This window comes from Anser cygnoides, chromosome 16 (genome assembly GCF_040182565.1).
Source record: "Anser cygnoides isolate HZ-2024a breed goose chromosome 16, Taihu_goose_T2T_genome, whole genome shotgun sequence".
Lineage (NCBI taxonomy): Eukaryota > Metazoa > Chordata > Aves > Anseriformes > Anatidae > Anser > Anser cygnoides.
This window is the reverse complement of record NC_089888.1, coordinates 13,455,956-13,477,039: the sequence shown is the minus strand read 5'-3', so window position 1 is coordinate 13,477,039 and position 21,084 is coordinate 13,455,956. Positions and strand designations below refer to the sequence as shown.

Below are 21,084 nucleotides of genomic sequence, written 5' to 3'. Positions count from 1 at the left end.
ATCCTAATGAGCTGTTAACATTGCTTGGGATATGGCATCCGACCAGTTTGTGGAGTTCTTCAGCCTCTTCCGACCAAAGCTCCCATTTTTTCATGCTTCACTGGCCCCAACCAACCCCATCTGCCTGTAGATGTCTAGCATATGTTACATGCCTGGCACTGCCCTGCAGGAAACGATGCCTTGCAGCTCTTCCAGTGTCTGGCATATGATAAGGACAATTTAGATAGCAATCAAGGAACAGGATTGCTCAAGTGTGGGGCTAGAAGAGGAAGAAGGAGACAGTGATGACTGGGCCCAGAAGAAAGGATTTCCTGCCATACTGCAACTGCGGTGATGAAGGGAAGAGAGAGACCATCCTAGGCGAATGCAAAGCTCATTCTGAGAACTTAAAAAGAGTCAGGAAACACTAAGGTCTGCACCACCGTATGAATTCCACAGACATCATACATGAAATGTATTTGTAATTATCAGTTGTGTCAGTATGATCAAGGGGAGCAAAGACAAAAGCTCCCTGCTCAGAGAGGCTGACTGTCTTCAACAGATTGGGCCAGGGAACCACGCAGGGACTTGGCTTTTTCTGCACACAGGAGCAGTGTGTGCTCCAGGCTAGTAGTTGCTGCTGACAGCAGCACTGATGCTAGCCAGCTGCGGGGCTATCGCAGCTCCTCACCCGCAGCCAGCAGCCCCCAGGGAGACGGGGGCGAGGGCTGAGGCATAAGCTGACCATATGTCCAAGCAGCTCGGGGGAAGGAAGGATTCCTGTCCCGGTGGCTGCGCAGAGAACACAGGCTGCCCAGGGAAGGTCTCTCTTCCTCTGGCTGTGGCACAGGGCAATATTAACTCCCATTTCACCTACTTAGCCAGCACACACTGCGGCAGAGCCCGGGTGTCGTTGGGTCAGTCTTCCCCTACCAGGAACGGCTTTTCACTTCAGCTTACCTCAGGATTGTCAAATCTCAGCATTCAAAAGATCAGGACTCGGGACTTGAAGGATGAAGCTAATCTGAAAAACATTTCATTTTAAACTGACAGTTGTCTTTTTGAGTTCTAAATCATTATTTTTGATCAAGTTTCTAAATTTCTTCCTCCATCTGGGAGGACCAGATATTCACTTAGGTCTAGCATGCCAAGAACTCTGGCTTTAGCAAAAATACTGACAAAACCCAGGTAAGACTGACACGTTTAGCCACATCACCAGCTGGTTATTAGGATAACGTTAATGTTGATGTGGGAAAACTTGCTTTTCCTGCAATATCCTGTGGATTCAAATGTCTTTAAGTGTGCATTAACTTGGGGGGAGGGGTATTATTATTTCATATCCTTGTTTATTTTGGAGTTGTTCTTGTAAGAAAAAAAAAGACAGAGATGGGCAAATAAGGACAGCAATGGAAAAGCTAGAAGCCTCAAGCTTAATCACTTCTATTGAAAAAAAAAAAAAACAAAAGAACTCTCAAAGCATGGAACAGCCATAGCTGAAAGCAGGAAGAAATTCCATATTGGAGACTTTGGACCTTGGAGACATGTTTGGAGAGAACTAGCCTGCAAAACACAGCTCTGCACTCAAGCATCTTTCTACCTCTGAGCTCAGCACTTCATTCTTTCTGGAGCAGAGTGTTTCCTTACCCTTGCTAAACATTTTGCTGTACAAGGTGCTACTCAAGCATGCAGAACAATGCCCGTTCCTCTTTACAGAGGGATTTGCCTTCCTCACATTCTCAGGCGCAGCTAACCAGATTGCCTTCACATACCCACCGAAGTTTGCAAAAGGAAAATCTCCAAAAGAGCCAACAAAAACAAAGCATGATGGGGGAAGGTAACTTACAGCTTCAGTGCTATGGAAATTAATCCCTTAGGAAAGGTAAAGCAGGAGCAGAGTTAAAAATTTTGACACAGAAAGTTCACTACTTTATCACATTCCTCCTTTGGGATTACATTTTCCACACATTTGAGGCTGTTTCACAAAGTGTATTGTTCTCCTTTTTAGGAAACTAGCATAGTATAAAATAGTACAAATCTGACCAATTGCTACTCATCAGAAATAGCAGCTTGGAGAATTCTGCTTTAATACACTGGTATATGGAATATAACAACCTGATCTCCACTTCCTGCCCAGATCAAAACTCTAGACCAATCCTCATTTCCAATCACATACGATTAATTGGAAACAAAGTCAGAAGCTCAGACAATTATGCAGAATATGCAAATTTTAAAGGGCTTATCCTAATTCCATTCTTAATAACTAACAAAATTATACCAAAAGCATAGCTAATGTTGCCACATCTAACCAGTGCTAGGTCTTCAAAACAGATTAACACGCAAGTGTCCCAGTGCTGTGCTCACCTTCTGTCAGTAAATCAAAAAAACGCCATTTATTAAACCAAGTGCTTCAGTTTAATTTTGCATCAAATGTTAGATTTATTCTCAAAAAGTAAATGTTGTGAAAAAAAGACTAAGTGTATAAAACCTTAATTGTAACCAACTAGTTCACATTTTCTTGCCTACTTTTGACTACTATAAATTTTCACATATTATCTCACCTGTCAAGGATAAAACACATCATTTACTTAAAGTTATTGAGTAACTTAGTCTGAATGTAAAATATGTGATAGGATGATGTAGCGTTATCTGCTTCTTGTCCCCTTTGTCAAATGTAAAGAGAAGAGGTATATAGTACTAGGGAGAGCATTTAACTGTGCATTTGGAGTTCTGGCTATTACTTCCAGTTTTGTTGAAAACTTGCCCTTTAACCTTGTAGGAACAAAACATTAAACTTGTCATCAAATCCAAATCCTAACTAAGCTACCAAACAGGATATTGCAGCAGCCGATTACATTGACTTTCAGACTGTCAGAAGGAAGAGGGTGCAGAAATGCATTAGTGTTCGTGAATTACGGATTATATTTTCACAGATTGACTTCCCGTGTTTAGATCCCCCTGCGCTCTGGAGGTGTGAACATCTGCATATACCTAATACAGCAAAGAACAGACGTTCACATTTCAGTTTGAATCCCAAGGGGTAAAGCTACATAAAAATATGTGCTTGTCAAGTAAAGGCATAAGGCATAAGAAAAATAAGCATGTAATTTAGAAGCAGCAGCAACAGAGGTTGGAACATGTCCACATGAAAACTTAGTTCAAGTGGAGGATCACTTCATAACTATACCTATTTATGAAATAAAGTTGTTTTGTCAGTGAATCCACATTTCCCTGTTGCCTAGATAACCAGATAAAACATAGTTACAGCAGTCCTACGGACTGTGCTCTGATATGAACTTCAAAAATCTGAGGTTTGCACCAAGAACCAGATTCAATCAAGTAACAGCAAAAACACTGCACGAACAGGAGAACCCAAGCTTTTCTCAAACAAAGAAAAGATCGCATTGATAGAGGAAGAAATATCCATTGTTAACGATTTTCTCTTGGAAAGCTGAAGATTTGCAAAAGATGCCAACTCCCTGAAGTTAATTTGTGGTTCAAGAGGGAGCGCGCGTTCCCGCGTGTGGGGAGCACAGAGCGTCCCGCGTAATTCTGGTTAGGAGTGGCTGGGCAGGAGCCAGGCCTGGATTATCTCAAACTGATAGAGAGAGCACACGTGTTTAGAAAGAAGAACAAGTGCCAAATATGCAGTTCCTCGCTTCCATAAAACATAAGGTGTTTTATTTCTGCATCAGATGTTTCAAACACAATTGCCTTCTATTAAGTTTCAATGTAAACCACTTTGCTTTCCTAATGTAGCATGAACTTTAACTGTGGCCATTTCAGAGACATTACGTGGATACCGTATCACCAAACAAAAAGATACACATTTGCTGTCTCTCTGAAAAATATTTTTTCCCTTTGTGCCTCACCCTGTCTGAAACCTGGAGGTTTTTCAGCTTTTTAGCTCTTCTATATCTGTACACATGTTAGAGAAATTTTCCTAAATATTTATTATAAATATTATGTTCTTATTAGTAGATAGACAAAAAAAAAAAAAAGAGCGTTGGCATTGTTTTGTTTCATAGGACCCAAATAGGAAAGAGCTGGAATAACGTGCTAACCAGCAGGCAGTTACCAGCTCATGGCAAGCGTCGCATGGACTCCGGTTTCCCTTCCTTGCGAAGCTCCGCTCATCGAGCGCTGTTGGCAGCAGGCACGGCACTTGCGTTAAAACACTTGGGGCAGAAGACTCATTGTTCTGCAGTCATGACAATCACTGGAATATGCATCGTACTGCATTACTGATCAAAAAGAGGGACAGTTTAAAGGATTTCTTTTAATCAGGCAATGAGAAAGGCTGCTGATTAGTTGGCTGCTTCTGGCTCACAGGCTAAAACCTGATCACAGGTTTCTAACAGCAAATTATAGGTAAAGCCAAGGAAAAGTCAGTAATTTCAGCTGGCAAGGGTTCACGGGACTCCTTTCTTCAGTTTTGATTCATAAGCAACTTTGTGCAGCCCAAGTTCCAGGTTTGCAATTCAAAACCTTACAAGTGAAATCTGAATGCCCTGTTTCTTGTCAAGGAGAAAAAGCATTGCACATTCCTCCTGAGGGCTTTGGTGACAGTCACTTCAGGCTTGGGTCTACAGTTCCCGCTAAGCTCTGGCCCATGTTTTGCAGGTTGTGTTTTGCCTGCTCTTTTTCCTACAACTAATCCCATTCCTTCCTTGAGGAACCAAAGAGGAACTGATCTATAATAAACTTCTACAAGGGCCCTGTTTTCGGAAAGCAAACAGAAGAAGAGAAAACAAAACAAAACAAAAACAACAACAAAAAAAACAACCTTATCCTGAAAACTGTTCTTCCCCCTTCCACCAAATGGCTCATCCTTCCCACTAGAGCAGAGCTCCTGGGATCACCACCAGCCCGGCTGAGGGTGCCCGTGGGACGCTCGGGTTTCCCCAGGCTGAGCCTCTGCATCCTGCCCGCTCCAGGCTCGGTTGCCCAGAGGACATGGGTGCAGATGCAACAAGCCTGCAATGCAAGTATTTCTCGGCCTCGGTGTCCAGAGCCTTTTCAGGGATCTCCAAATCAGCCAGCTGACCCAGAACTGACCAAAAGTGGCCTGAAGGTATTCAGGAGCAAACAGGACCTCTAGAACAGTATTTATAGCCTCTTAAGAGGAAGCAAGACCTGCCAATAGGATACACCTGAAGTGTTCTTGACCTCTGAACTAGGCTCTTCCAACGCAGCCCCTATCAAAGAGCAGAGGGAAGCAACGTCCCGTCTTCGGTGTCCGCACCAGCTGCAAGAGCACACAACAAGCGAGCCCACTGCGCGCAATGGATGAGGTGTGAAATTAGTTCTGTCATCTCCGCACACACCACGGTGAATCAGTCCTTCCTGAGGGCTTCAGCAGATCAACATTTCCACTTGTTTAATTTGAGATTGAGGCAAGAGCACGCTGGACCCTGCCTCACCCTTCTCCATCGCGCCAAATGGCCAAAATTACCCCAGGGCTGAACAAACCCCCCGGGAGAAGAGATGGAGATGCGGGGGGTGGGAAGAAATGACCACTTCACCTTTTGCTGCTTTTAGTGGATTCTAATTAGGAATCTGGCAGTGCCACCCCCTCAGCGGGAAGCCCACATTATTAACGCTGGCATCAAAAGCAAGCCGACTGCAAGCTGCAGGAGCGGCTGCCGAACTGGCACAGACTTCCCTCCCGCTCTTGGCCGAAACACCACAGCAGATGTCTGAAGAGTTGGTGTTTCTTTCCCCATTGCCACCCCCCGCCCCCCCCCGCACGACCTTATGCCAGAGATTACATGTACAAGTGCCAAGGTAAAGGTTCCTAATGGGTCAAAGAAACATCCTTAAGAAGGGCCTTACGAAGGGCTTGCTTCGAAACGTCTCTGCTTCCAAACGGTGCAGCGGGGCTGCGGAGGAGCGCGCAGTCTGGTGGGGGGCACAGAGAAACGTATAAGCATTCAGCTGTAATTATAGTAATCTGGTATAGTCAGTGCAAAAAAACAATGGCCTTTCCTCTCTTGTTATTCTGAATCATTTGTAGATGTTCATGTTTTAATCATATTTTTCCACATGAATCAATATGAGAGAGAGAACGACAGAGAGATAATTACGTGCGCCGAACAAATATTCCACCTAACGGAGGTTGTGCTGGGAAGGGCTGCTTGTAATTAATGAAGTACTGCCACACACTTGTCAAGTGCAACCAGCTCTTTAAGGGCAAGCCATCATTTCAAATTCTGAGCTCACTGAAATTTAACGAAATTGGAAAGAAAATAATAAAGTTGTGCAGCATCTCTCGCCGCACCAGGCTCTGAGGAGCGAGCAAAGGAGCTCTGCACCTGGAATGCAAAGCTGCCTGGTGCCCAGTTGCGCTGGGAATGCAAAGCACAGCCTCAGCTCTCTCAAAGCGTGATCACGGGGGCATAACCTTCCCAAAGAGATGTGGAATTACAGGACAGTGTTAGGATACCATGGCTGAAATGCAAAAGGTTTATTTCAGCTCAATTCTCTCTGTCAGAAAGTCTCTCTTCCCTCACGCCGAGGAAAATAAAGTGAAATCTCCGAAGTGCTGACCGGGATTTTTGAGGATCCCCATTTTAGAAATACCTGACCAAGACTTTTCTGGATCCAGACCTGAGCAGAAAAACAAAACAACCAACCAAACCAACACTACCAAAACCAGCGTTCCTTTTGCATACAGGTCCTAGAACGAAACAGGTAAGTGACATCCTGATCTCCCAAAAGTCTGAACCAGCACCCCAAACCCGGGGCTTTCCGATCCCTTCCTGTTGGATTTAACTCCCAGCATTCAAATGAATGTTTTAATCGCAACGGCACAGCAGCAAGCTTCTAGCTTGAATTATAATACTCCACCAGCTCAATGTGCCAAAAACACTTCCCTCCTCTCCCTTTCCATACTAGTTCTCCTGTTTCTCAGCTTTTAAATACCCCCTTGTTCTTTCTAGGCATTCATTGTGCAACACAATTTATTTCTGCAACACATCATTACAGCAATAGAAGTGTGAGAGTAGGTGGGGACAGTAGACAAGCAGAGGTGTGAAAGGGTGGTAACATACTAAGTGCCGCAGTGAGCCACCAGTCAACACTTTAAGGTTTCAAAAGAAGGGGGGAAAGGAGGGGAAGGGAAAGAAATGTATCTTCGTGGGCTTTATAAAGTTTCAGGAATATTAGGGAGCTCTTGTGCAAGGCGTACACTGCCTTACAGAGCCAGACACACAATGCACTTCAGTTAGCCACAAATAAAAGACAGACCTCTACATATGCCAATACCAGCACTCCATCATCTACCCCTTACAGGGATGTAGCCCTCTCTTTATCTCCTTTCTTTTTGCAAAGCTTCTTTCTTGACAAGAAGGAAATATTGTTTACAAGGGGGAAAAAATAGCCATTTCACACATGCATCCAAAATAGCATTCCCAGGCGCAAGATAAAGACACTAAAAAGTGTAGGGAAACACTCTTACATTTTACATCCATTGTTTTTCACTGCAAATTTCGTTAGCATTATTTTTCCTTCCAAACCATTCAATAACATCATTAATTTTATTGGGGGGTGGGAGTGAGATTTGAAGGGCCTGAAATCCTCTCTTGCCAAGCAGTTCTAAGCCATTCAGGGAGAAAATGCAGCTTAATACAATGGCTACGGATTCAGTGAAAGATTTGTACAGAAACAGTGCACCACCAACCTTAATTTCTGTGGGTGTGATGAAACCCTACTCTTACTAACTTCACCGAGACTACAACTTCGTCCATAAAACGCAAAGAAACAGGAAAAGAAAACCTGTAAGAGATGAGGAAAGTAGAGAGCATGGCAAAATAACAGCTTAAAATTATGCCTTATATCAAACAAATGCCATCCAAGCAGCCGATGCAGCCTAATATTCTGCACCCTCACCTTTCATCGCTCTGCAGACCAGGGGAAATGCTGCCACCGATGAGGCAGAACCTCACTGACAGCACTCACGTTGCTCCGAAGCAAGAGCCAAAATGGGCGGCAGCCCAGGAACAAACTGGGAGAAGAATCCAGAAGCAGAACTGTACTGCAATGGAGCACTGCGGGGAAGAGGCTGAGCCCTTTAAAATACCCTACAACTTTCCATCTCAGCACAAGCACTTGCACCCCATATTCCTTGCCAGGAGCTGCTGTAGCAGGTGCAAAAATGTCATTGTGGTAATCAGCCAGCTAACAATAAAATCTATTGTGCATGAGATACCTTAAGAAATTAGTTGCATTGCACACAATGAGAAGGTGAGGAATAAACCGACTGGCAGCCTTTTTGTAAAGGCTAACATGCTGCTTCTGCTCTCCCACTCTCTACATGAATGGCCTCATTCTTTACAAGGGGGACTTGGTGAGCCTTAGGGGGTTGTAACTCATCTCTAAGTATTTGAATTAGAAAGAAACTTTGTATTTAGTACAAGGTCATAGCCCCAGAAGCAAATATTTTCCCCACTTCTAAATTAAGGCAGAAAAATCCCATGCCTGTTTCGAAACTAAGAAAGTGCAAAGTAATTGGAGTTAACAGAGTAAAGCAGTCTCTGCACTAACAGCTAGTTTGTGAATCACCCGCTCCTAAGCAATGAATCTATAAGGAGCTTCAGTGACAATCTGAGCCTTAACTTAGCAATGCTGCCATTTTCCTCCTTGGGCCCAGAATTTCACCTTACGTCCTTTTTATGGATACCAGCCAAATTAATACCCTACCAGCTGTGTGTAAACCTGGACAGAGACCAGGGGCCATCATGCAGTAAGCTGTTTCATGCTGACCAGCACATGGAAACCCAATATAAGAACTAAGATCTTTTTTCTTTTTCAATGTGAAAAAATCTAGAAATACTTACATATTGCTTGCCACATCATTCAAGCAAGGCTATCCCTTGCCACCTGATTCTTACAAGGACTTTAAAACTGTGGTTTCTGTGCATACAACCAATCGTTGTATCAGTCATGACTGTCCCGTAAAGTCCAGCCATGAGGAAGGTGATGCCAGAGGCATGAGCATTAGCTATGAAAGCCTTGAACACAAAGAGCCCAGAGAATAGATTTCATCCCGTATCAGGAGAATAAAAGCCGTCTTGGAAAATACAACAGAAACAACTTCTTTCCATGTGAAGGATGAGAGAGAAACAAAGGAGAATGGATTAAAAGAAGCATGATTCTTATACTCAATTGACAAAAAAACATCTCCAGTAAGATCAAGAGAAATTGCATCCAGTGTTAACCGAAAACAAAGCCTGGATTCCATAACTGACTGATTTCCTGGGAGATTCCCTTTATGGAAATGTCTACAGCTGTGTCTGCTTAGTTTTAGCCTCACTGAAATCCACTGTCATCATTCAACTGCTTTGTAAGTGGGTCACCCTCAAGAGACAGCACGAAATGCATTTTGCATTTCCAGAAACACAGAGGGAGCCACTTTCTTCTGTTTTGCACATTAACAGTTTACTGTAATCACTACACAACTTTTTAATTTCTTGTGTACATCTCTCCCTTCCTGCTGTATAGGCCTTCTTCCCAGCCCTGTTACTCAGCTGTTCTGCACAGCCACATACTTCTTCACTCGCTGCTGTGCCTTCAACAGGTATTTTTTCCTCAAATGTGGGAATTCTTCCTTTCCAATTGGGCCATCATCCAATCTTTACAGAACATACCTTACATGAGCAGGTGCTTCATATTGAGCACAGATGCCCAGAAATTCAAAAGTTGATACATTTGGGCAAGAAACTTTGCCAGCTCAAGCTTCCTCATTACAATTTACATCCCTTCTAACTAATGCCACAGAATGAAGAACACAGATTTTCTGAAAGAGCCTCAGCATTTCTGCAGTGCTGAAAGAGATGCACATGAACAAAAAATAAGCAAATCTAGTACGTAAATAAATGACAGCCATGCCCTGTTTTTGAAGAAGGATCTCCCAACAACAGGTCATGGATGCCTTCCTTAACTAGCATTCAGTGACAGTCTTAGAGCAGTAGGATGTGTATTTGATATGTACTTGCAATGTAACACATTTTCAATGCCTTATGATTAGAAATGTATCTGTGCAAAGGACAAAACACATGTATGTTGCCTTTATTTGTACCTGCAAGCTGAGCAACAAATCAATTACAGTTCAGCCATCTATGGCTCGGGTACAAGTGCACATCTCTGAGTGCCAAAGATGGATTAGACAACTCTGGCCAAGTACAACTGGAAGCAGTGTTGAGGCTCATGTACGTATCCACTCCAATACGCTGGCATGTTCGTCTCTGAGTGAGCCAATACCACATCACCCATTTTGCAATACAACCATTATTTGTACTTGCAAAGGACACAGTGCTGAATTTGTGTAGCTTCAGGGCTCCAGGGGAACCGTTCCTGCGCTTTATGTGTAATTTCTCTTTGAGCAAGCAACGCTGCAGGAATCGCAGCCCTCAGTGTTGCTATGGATCGTAGCAGAAACAGGAAGGGAGACCAGGTGGATTTGTGGATGACTTAGTAACTTAAAAAAAAAAAATCTTTCCACTGGCCCTGCCTCAGCACTGCTGGAATGTCTTATTTACTCACGTAAAGAGGAGGTTGTGGGGACACAGCTTCTCTCAGTCAGTCTTTTATTCAGCTGGAGCGGAGCTGAAGAAGTGAATCACATTTAAGTTTGTAGAGTGGCTGTTTGGTCCCCCCCACACACACACATTTTTTCCTTCTTCTCTTCATCCAAGATTCAGACAGGAAAGCAGCACCACTTTTCACTGAAGCCAGGGTGCTTTGGGAAACCTCTCAACTGGCTTTTGAAATCTTATTTCCAGGATCTGGGAGAGCTTTCCAAAAAGCACCATGGCCCACCCACATTCAAACAACACAGACTCTGGAGGAGTCCTCGCCAGCCCCAGCCTACTGCAGGACACGTGGGTGGGCCTTCAACTTCTGGACACTTGCTAAAAATAAATAAATAATGGGACTTCAAAGCAAACTAGCTGAAGCACTTCAGAAAATTAATCATGCCTGGTGGAAAAGATGATTAGTGGCTTCTCGTGCTCTTTTTTAAAGCTATTGATCTTGGACACAGGAAGGAGCTTTCATATTCTCCACAAACCACAGATGGTCAAAAGGGTCCTGGGAGGAAGAGACAAAAGGGGGTCCTGAGAGGAAGAGACAAAAGGCAACCACAAGAGAACTCCAGAGGGTAGCAGAACTCAAGGTGTGTCCCAGGACCCAGTCATACCACTGCGAAGGATGCACTAGAAGAGCAGCAGCAGCTTGTTTTGTAATTTTTCCTTTCCTTCAGCTTTCTTAAGTCATTGTCTGTATTTTCTACCTTCAAAGCAGGTATGCTCTGCAAGTCATTTCCCAGCACACCAGACACACTACACACTCCAGAAACACCAAACCAAATGATTTGCCATGCCTTTGGCACTGTAAGAAGGCAGAGGCAGGAATCACAAGACAAAGACAACAAGGTCTTTCAAGTAAGCCAACTGTTTGATGATTGAAATAGTGGAATCTCTCTCTCTGGACGATTCTGTGGACTTTCTGTAAACTGAATTTTCCACATAACAGATAATTGTTTTAGAAAACACAAACTATAATCCCTAAATTACCTTCAAGCTAGTCTGGTGCAGGGTCAGGCTTTCTTCTGGGAAGCACTGTCCATTTTCATCTCCAATCAAAATACAATTAAACGTAAGAAATAACCACAGTTTCTCTATAGCTAAGATGATACATACGCTATTTTTATTAGAGCAAAACCCGTATTTTTAAATGAACTTTCCTAGGAAGCTTAAAATTATATTCAGTCATAAACTTACGACAGCAAGTAAACAGGTCTAAAATTTCTCCCCCAAAATGCAGTGGTGGCTACTCACAGCAAGTGAGTACTCTGAAGTAGGACTTACTGAGCTCCGCATGATGGGTAGGTGCCACCTGGCTCTTCAGAAGACCTGCTCTTCCCAATATTTGGAAATCCATGCACTGGCCATTCCTTACCCTGAAATATATGAAGGTGTTTTCTTTTGTTTTGTTTTGTTTTGAGTACATATGTATTAGCATACTGACCAAAATTAAAATTCAAACAATTAAATTTGTCTGTTTGCCATTTCCCTTAAATTATCTTGGCTTCGTGCACCTAGTTCCCTTGTGGCAATGAGCAACAAATGTAATGGCACAATTACAAGTATGGAGCAGCAGAGAAACAAATAGCAGGTGCATGGGAGAGGAGGGAAAAGGGGGGGTTGTTTAAGTTGGCAAATGTTCCCCCAACTACGTCTTTAGGAAGGAAGGTAGAGGTTCCAAAATGCCTTCACGGAAAATAAAGCACATTTAAACTCCAAGCAAGGAACTGCTCTTGTGATCAGAACTCTCTTTCTGAAAGAGATTTAAATAGCTGAGGCAGCACGGGAGCCCTTGATGACTATATTAACATTTTGACATTTCATTGCAGAGTCACTAGAACTACATTATTAGCAAGGATCTCACAGCCTTAAATTCCACTGTGGAATACTGTATTGGAACAGTGGAAAGACAAAAAAATCTCAGTAATTTTTTTCCCATTCTTCTCACAATAGTTGCCTTCCTCCCACAAGAAATAAACTACTGCTTATGCTGTCCCATCAGAGCACGCTCCCTCAGAAGGAACCATTCCCAGGAAAACCAAAGTTCAGACAGCTGCTGAATTTTATTTTTAATATAAATAACCTAATTTGAAAAAGGCATTTGCATTTCATCCTACTGATTGTTTCAGAAGATCTTGCTATAATTCCAGAAGATGAGCAGAAGAAATCAACAGTCGGAACGCATTACCTGCAATAGTTTTTCAGTTTTGTTGGGGACCAGAAAGAAAGGCAAAAGGGAGAAGAGGGAACTAGAAAGCAAGAGTTCCAGTCATCGTGCAGTACAAAATCAGTGCCTGAGATTCAGGGTAGCACAATGCAGGATGGCCTAGAACCCCACCTGTGGAGCAGAGTGAAATTTTTCTGCGTTGCATCCTAGCTGGTCAGAGAAACTGGGCTGCAGCAAGCATAAAACAAGTCCCTAATCACAACACACTTGATTGAAAAAGCATCTAGCATCTAATTCTATTACCAAGCAGAGCTGTGAAAAACGTTTCTCATCATAAAATAAAAAGAGTAAGTTTTGGCTACTTTACTGACTCTGTAAAAACATGATAGGATAGGTATTAGGAAAATAAAAAAGCCAAAGGATTTTTTCATGCAGAGCAGTGTTGTCTAGAGGTGAGCGCGTGGGAGCTGGGAGACCAGCAGTCTACTCCCGGTGCTGTCGTCAGCTTGCAGTGAGGCACTGACCAAGTGGCTTCACACCCGTAAGGCTGAGGTTCCTCGGGTGTCACACGGGTACCACCATCACCCCCAGCCGCGTCACCGGCACGCTGTGTGACTGCGACTCGCGTAATGAACAGGGTGCTTTGGAGACCTTTTGATAGACGTGCTACAGCGGTTGCAATAAGTGTTATTTATTATCGTTCAAGGCCCGATTCTAGATAGACATATAAGCTAAAGACCTTCTCATGGTATTTATTACCCTTCCCATGGTATTAAACTGTTTGTTTTCCTTAAGATTGGTAATATCTTAGGGTTAAAAATCCCTTTTTATTAAGAAACTCTTACTTCTACTAACATGAAGATGATGTCTAAATTTTCTTTCAAATAGCAGAAAGACTCCCAATATCAGTGTCCAAAATTTTACACAATACTTTCGATGTTGTAGCATTATCTTGTACTGAGCAATTATCACACTGTACTATTTTCTACATGCATTCCCCAATACTCAGGGGGGTGCCTGTTTCTCTGCTTCCCAAAACAATTTATCATCATGGCATCTTTTGTTATTCTATACTTCTACAAGACAGCAAAGAATAGCAAATCATCTCGCAGTATTTTCAACACAAAATGAATTGGCCATTCAAGAAAACACCTTCCCCTAACTAGGGGATAAAATGGTAGCGTACCCACCAGATCAAAGACCACACTAGTCCTTACTGGTATACCTGACATTTCTTTTCCCTCCTGTTTGATGCTGTAGCATCTGCCTGGACCAATATTCAGTAATTCCTGTTCAATGCACTCTTTACAGCACCTCAGTTTTACTCGGTGTGCATTTATGTAAATTGCTATTATTTACACATTAGTTACATAGTTGACTTTTTATTATTATTTATAAGCCTGCTGATGCTACCTTCTGCATTTTTTCTAGTCCGGAGTTAATGAGAGCCCCAATCCTGCTATCAGACCGCTGGGGTTAATTTGTTATTTCAAGTCAATGTGGTTTCAAAGGAACTCAAGCAGTTCCCATTGCCGGATCAGGAACAAAGTGCTCATACGCTGGTATGGGACCAGCTCTCAGGAGAGTAGCAGAACCAAATGAGTACTCCAGCCTCTTAATTTTGCTTGATCGTAGCACTTTTAGTAAAGTATCTCTCAGTGAAGGCTTGAGACAATTAATTAGGAAGCACCCTGGAGTATGAAAAACAGACTATTACTGTCATTTGAAGCCAATATTTATTAATCTTCAAAATTTCTGTAAGGAAAGGTTACACAAACAGGGTTATTTTATATTATACACATTTGCTTTAGGTCTTTATTCTGCCTAGGAATAAAATTTAAATGCAGCAGGGATGACCCTTTTGCAATATTTTAAATGTAGCTGTTAAACATTGCTTTACTAATAACTTGTCCCATTTTTCCAACTGCATGATCACTTCAAAAAGATGAGATAGACTGTGGTGTAGAAATCAAAGAAGAAATATCGGGTCATTTTCCACAAAATACTCATTTTACTTTGAAGCCTAGTAGGCAGTACCAACCTGAAGGCAACAGACATTATAAAGGAGTTTGATGCTGAAAGCGTCTGGGCTGAAAAAGGCAGAATAAGAAAGAGACCTTTAGCCTGGATGTCTCAGCTTTTCATATGGGTGGCTGACAAGCTGGGCTATAGGGTAAACCATAACGTGCCAAGCACCACGGAGACTGGAGCCAAGAAAGGGATAATTTCAGGCAAGACCCAGTCTCTAGAGCCAAAACCACTGGCCTGAAAGCTTTTCTCAGAAGGTTTGCTGTTCCCATCACTGCTGGGATGAATTTTAACTCATTATTGATCAAGGGAATTTTAAAATCAATTTTAATTAAATGAAAGATTTCTATCATGGCTTGTTCTGTGTGGAAGTCACACAGACGACATATAAATATATGGAGGCAAATCAAGCAGAGCAGATTTGTAGCACTTAGGCCCTAAACAGGTGAGAAAGAAGCCAAAGTTACATCTCAAAGCAAATTTGTTATAATAAATTACCTACAAGACATGCCTCTTCCCCCCCACCATTTTTGCCTTTGCCACTGGGATTTAGTCAGACTTGCTTTTTCTTGCCTAAGCAGCGATTTTTATTAGGTTCTCCGTCGTATCTCAAAACAACTGGAAAAGGGCTAAAGGAGACTACTACATGGCGATGCCTGGCAGCGGTGGATTGCTCAGCTTACCAACAGCGAGGTTCAGCATGGTGAAGAGGAGCAGCAGTCCCTCAGCTGAGGCTCCATCTGTACAGACAACAGCTCGTTCAAATCTCAGGCCTTTCTGGTTTCCAGGGCAGGCAGGTACTGGGATCTGCTGCGCAAGACATAACAGAAAGAATGGAAGTAATAAAAAAAAATGTCTAATGAAAAGATTAATCGACAACTTCAGGTAGGCACACAAATCCACTTACTCACTGGAAGGAGCTTAGTGAGATGGTTTATGCCTTCATCCCACAAGGAGTGAGGAGCAAGCCTTCGCTCTCTCTCTTCGTTAGCTAGATCAGAGACTGTTCTTGAGATGCCTGAGTTTCCTTCGGTAGCACCAGGCGGGAGAACAAGGGTTTCATCTCATTTCAGGTGCAGCTGGCTGTCTGATAGTGCCACTTCCCAGGTCCTGGCCGTATATATGGGTTTGTAAAGCAGTTTATAGAGAGGCTCCGAGGGAGCTCCACCAAAATCAATGGACACCAGGCACTTATGCCATTGCAGAAAGCTCAGAAAGAGCCAGAGTGTATCCTTCCACACCTGCATACTCCAGTTCACAGCATTCTGCCTCAGGCAAAAGGTCATCCCAGTGCCAGTGCCACGGGTCACAAGTTCAATCCCCAAGATCAAATGTGCATTCAACTGAGGCTCCAAAGCAGATCAATGGAAGATGACTTAGTCATGCACAGGCAGTGCTGCACAGACTCATGAGCCTCCTCTATCACTTACCACAAACATAAGGCTGTTTGTGTACAATTTAGGTTTTACAATTATTAGTTCATTAACATTAATTCATTAGTCGTCACAGCAAGTTCTCTAAGTAGAGCAGCCTTACGCTGGTTCTTTGGGTAAGAAATCAAAGGGCCAAGGGGTTAAGTGACTTGCCAGAGGTCACAGAAAAAAAAAATCAATGGGAAAACTGGAATTAGAAGTAGAAAAATGCCCAATTCCTTGCTTTGCATTTAATCCACTTTGCGTCACTTAATCAAAGGCAACAAATAAAATAAGCACAGTCCCACATGGCTCCTCACAGACAGAAAAGTTTTTCAGCCATAAGGTCCCTACCAAGCCCAGTTAGAATCTACAAGGCTTCCCTGTGTTTTCAGATACAATGCATACTGCAGTAAATAGGTTATTTTACAACCCTGGCCCAGTTTTCAAAGTGGCCTCAATCAGAGTTGTGCAAAACATTCATGTCCAACCACAAAATTACAATCAGTCTTTGTTTGAATTCAGCCTGTGTCCCCGGCCAGCAGTGGTTAGGCCGAACTCTTTGGGCCTGTGCACTGTTAGTCCAAGGTTTTTGCAACGTTTCTGCCCTGCTTGGATTTCTCTGAATATTTATAGGCTGCTGCTCTGCAGTGACTTTCATGTTCAAACTGTGTTGGCTGGTGGGGGTGGAAGGGGATGTAAATAACAGACAGAGTCACATGTTTTCCACTACCCCGCTTGTTTTGCTTCCAGTAAAAAAACGAGCGCTATGAGACACGTGTTGCAAGAAAACAACTGCAAGGCCTGACTGCGGGGCATTTAAATTAGTGTTAACAGTATTTCTACACACTTGAATGTTTTCAAACGTCCAGCTATTGTGAAATCAGAGTCAACAGTTTGGAGATTCAAGCAGACCTGTGGAATTAAAATTTGTAGCATTGCTTAATATTTTAGGGGTGGGGATGAAAAATGTCCCTTTCAAAAAGTCTTGACTGTGAAGTACCAAGGGAAGGAATTCACCTGTGAAGTCCATACCGTGTTCTGCCCAGCGATCAATGCACTCCAAAGAGGGATCCACAAAGTTTAGTCAACACTGTGCTGAAACTTGCGCCGCGTTGAGGAGATCAATGGAGAACATGAAGCGCGTCGTGGTTACTGCTGTTGGCACTTACATCATACCCAACAGCATGAAGAAATCAGAAAAGCACGCAAATTTCCAAATAACCTCGTCTGCTGTGCAGAAGCGTAAACAAGACCTTACATCATATCCATCATCTTGTGCTTCGGCTGGTTTAACTACAGCATACTCAGAGTATAATGGGATGGCTTACTTATTTCCTAAATGGGTATTTGTAGTTCTGAGACACAACGTGGAGGTGTTTCAATTCCAATGAATCCCGGCTCTGCACAGATGCAGATTCGCTGTCGTCTGTAAATGTGTTCACACCTCCTGGATTGTGCACGCAGCCTTGGCCATCAGGTGGCTTGCTGCTTAAAACACCGGCAGAAAGCCGGTTCCGTATGGGAGAGAAATAAGCTGATGGCACGGTCTCGAGTTGTTTGCAGAAATCAGGCCTTTGAGGACTGTGTGTCCAAAAAATTCCCAACAAGGGCTAAACAAAGGAAATATCCATTCTTGTGTTGATGGCAGAGCATTCCAAAAATCTGAGAAAACAGCAGTCTGTACATCTGGTTGACAAGTCACCCTGACTGGAGATATCTGCAAAGTTCAAGTGAAACCGTAACAAATGACTGTTGAAAAGACACAGCTAAGAAGCAAAACAGAAGAGAGAAAACAAGCTACAAACACCTAAAGCAAACTGCTTGCATTGTCCGTGCACAAACACAGTTAAAGCTGATCCACAGCAGTAACAGAAAGTTTAGGCTGCCCCAAGCCCTTTGTAAAATACCCAAATCTCTGAGGACTGCAGGGAGCATTGCTTCTTCTGAGCGCAGGTTTCTTCCAAGAGATTTCCAGTCATTCTCTCTCCCGCTAGGACAAAAATACTTGAAGGATTCTCTGTTTTATGGCATTATTGTACTTTTACATAAGTCTCTTCCAAAATCTGGGTCATAAGAGGGCAAAGAGTATGAAACAGATAATAGAGTTTGCATTGTTTTACTTTTTCTTTCCCCAAATTCTAGTTACTTGTAATGTAGCTGTTATGCAGAAAGGAGATATATTTCCATGTTGTCCACTGAATACTCTGCTGCTCATAAAACTAGCTGCGTAATTGCATTAGAGGTTCACAGAAATGTTCTATTAATGTAAAATAGATATTTCTCCCCTGGCAATTTTGAACATAGTGTTTGTCCCCACAGGTTTTCAGCTTTGACTAAACAATGAGGTACTTTTGCTTTGTAGCTATGATGAAAAGACATTATTTTCTACAATATTTTTTTTAAGATAGCTGTTTTAGCTAAAGATTAATTTTTCCATGAAAAAAATCTCAGTAGATAAAAAGTCTTCCGTTGTTTCTAGCTGTTTGCTAATTCACTTGTAGGTATATGAAGGAGGGGAGGGTCTTTCCAGTTTTTATTGTCTTGTTCTGTCCACCCTTCTTATATTTGAACGTAAGAAGATTTCAGCATTCACTAAAGCTGTAATACAGACTGGTTGAAACATGAGCAGTGCAGCACACGGAGTACTACACAGGCACTACAATGACCTTCCCTGATTATCTTGTATTCTGTCATGAGTTAAATGAGGTCATTACTGATGTTACTTGCATTCCTCTTCCTTGGCCCATGACTTCAAAGACTAATGGGCCCCTTTTGTCACTGAATTCTTGTCAAAATGTTCAGTCCAATCAGGCCCCTAATAACTGCATGTAGGGTAACATTCACAGATGAAAAGAACATGCAGACACATGCCTTATACATAATTAATCCTTCCAATGAACTTCATGAATTTCAAAATTACACAAAATGGAACAAATCCAACAGATAGTCTCCCGTGGGCATATGAGGTCACGTATCCTGCTAGAAGGGCGAGGAAGTGCTATTTAACATGGATACCCAGCAATGACTCACACAGTGTCAGTAACTGATTTATTTGCTCTTCCTGCTGCCATCTCTACAGCTAACCTGAGGTCTGACAACATCATCAAGACTCCAGGAAGCCTGCCTATCATTCCAGGAACCGAGCACCCAAAACTCTCACTGGGGTCCCAAGAAGTCCAAGTCTCGCCATCACTGCTGCTGTCATCGAGGTGGAAAATTCTTTCAAATGCGTCTTGCCAGTTCTAGTTACTCACATGATCAAGAAAACATTCAGATTTCTACCCAGAAAGCTCTGCTCCCACCAAATAACAGTATTGGGAGTGGGGGTAGGGTGGAGAGAAGGATTTGTTCTTGGAATCATGTAAAAGTAGTGGTTGACAATTTTCTCTCTAACGAAATGTTTGCCTAATTCGGTCCTGGCAAGGCTGTGCACATGTGGCAGCCACATCAAAAAGCCTGGGCACTGGCACAAAGAGCAACATGGCCTGAAGTGGTTTTCTGTGCTGCTACATGCCAACTGCATGCTCAAACCCCAGCTCTCACACTTAGGTCTTCTGTCCGAGACATGATTAGTGTTGCACTGACTAGCGGTTTTGTCGTATTTGTTCAGAATTGGTGACATGAACCCAGACTTCTAAAAAATAACATTTGTATTTTCCTCCTCCCTCTTAATTCCACATTAATCTCTCCCTGTGTTATTACTGATAGGTATCAAAACATGTCAGACATACCAAAATGAATATTTTACAATGACCTTTCCCAAATTTTATGGAATGCGTTTGACAAAAATAGTTTTCTTTCTTCGAAGTAGATGTTCTAGTAGTAGAAGAAATGTTCTAGAAATCTTAATATTTTCAATATATGAAAATATCTTTCTCCATCAAGCTTTGTGCATGTGTTAAAGCCTACATGCATCTACAAGCATCAGACAAAAATCAAACAAAACATGTAAACAAAAAAATATGAAAAAGGTCATAAAAACAGCTTTATGCATATGAGAATTTTAAAAGTTGAATTTCTTGTAGGCAAAATAGCAGGAATTGATTTTTTGAGACAGATTATCATAGAAAAGGATGACTCAAAAGGTCAGCAAGTTCTTCCCCTTGCACAAGTTGGATAAATATTTCAACACAATTCCTGGATGATTTCAATCTAATTTGTTGCTAAAAATGTACAGTGAAAGAAATTCTAAGCCACCTTGGATACATCTTTCAGTGCGTCGTAACTTTCACCATTTATTTTTCCTTAATATATTACATAAATCAATGTGCAATTTTGTAGTAATTGAGTCCAAGTACTTTTTGACTTATTCTATCTGACACGGAGAATAAAATCCACATTTTCTTTCTATCAACTTCTTACATACAGCAAAGGTAACCACCTCCTATGCTCTGCATATGGTACTCTTAAAAATATGTACCAGAAGGTACATCTTTTTTGTTACCACCCAACATACTTGACTCATTTTCAGTCTCAGAACTTTTACAAATTCCACATCCTTTTCTCCCCTCCCATTGACTTGCCAGGTCTCAGCATGACACTTTGAATTTGGCTTTCCTGAAATTCAGCCTCTTCGTTTTAAATATCTCTTCTACTTATCAGAAAGTTTTGAATTCCAGCATCATGCTAAAGAACATCTGCAGCCCTTCCCAGCTCACTCTTATTTGCAAATCTCGTACTTCATCTTTTTGGTGCACAGTCCAAGATACTAGTAACAATGTTGACCATATGTGAGCCCAGGACAGTCAGCTACAAAACCATCCCTTTGATATGCCCTCCAAGTCTGACATCACACCTTTTTTAACCATTAATAAAACGTCTGCAACCCCTCCACTGCCCCAAATACTCATCTATTTTTTGGTCTCTTAATCTTGACCACTTTTTCCTACTTTGTTAATAAGATACACTGTCAAAA

General features: G+C 42.3%; 1 long non-coding RNA gene across 2 annotated transcripts in view; it reads right to left on the bottom strand.

Annotated features, from left to right (window-relative positions):
* The window catches only part of LOC106043483 (uncharacterized), a 162,221-nt gene that overhangs the window by 10,068 nt on the left and 131,069 nt on the right, over positions 1-21,084 (bottom strand). For both annotated transcript variants that reach the window (XR_010825210.1, XR_010825211.1), the window contains 2 exons: positions 15,438-15,564; positions 11,844-11,935 (listed from right to left, as the gene is read on the bottom strand). This is a non-coding gene — a long non-coding RNA (uncharacterized lncRNA). The remainder of the gene's footprint in view (positions 1-11,843; positions 11,936-15,437; positions 15,565-21,084) is intronic.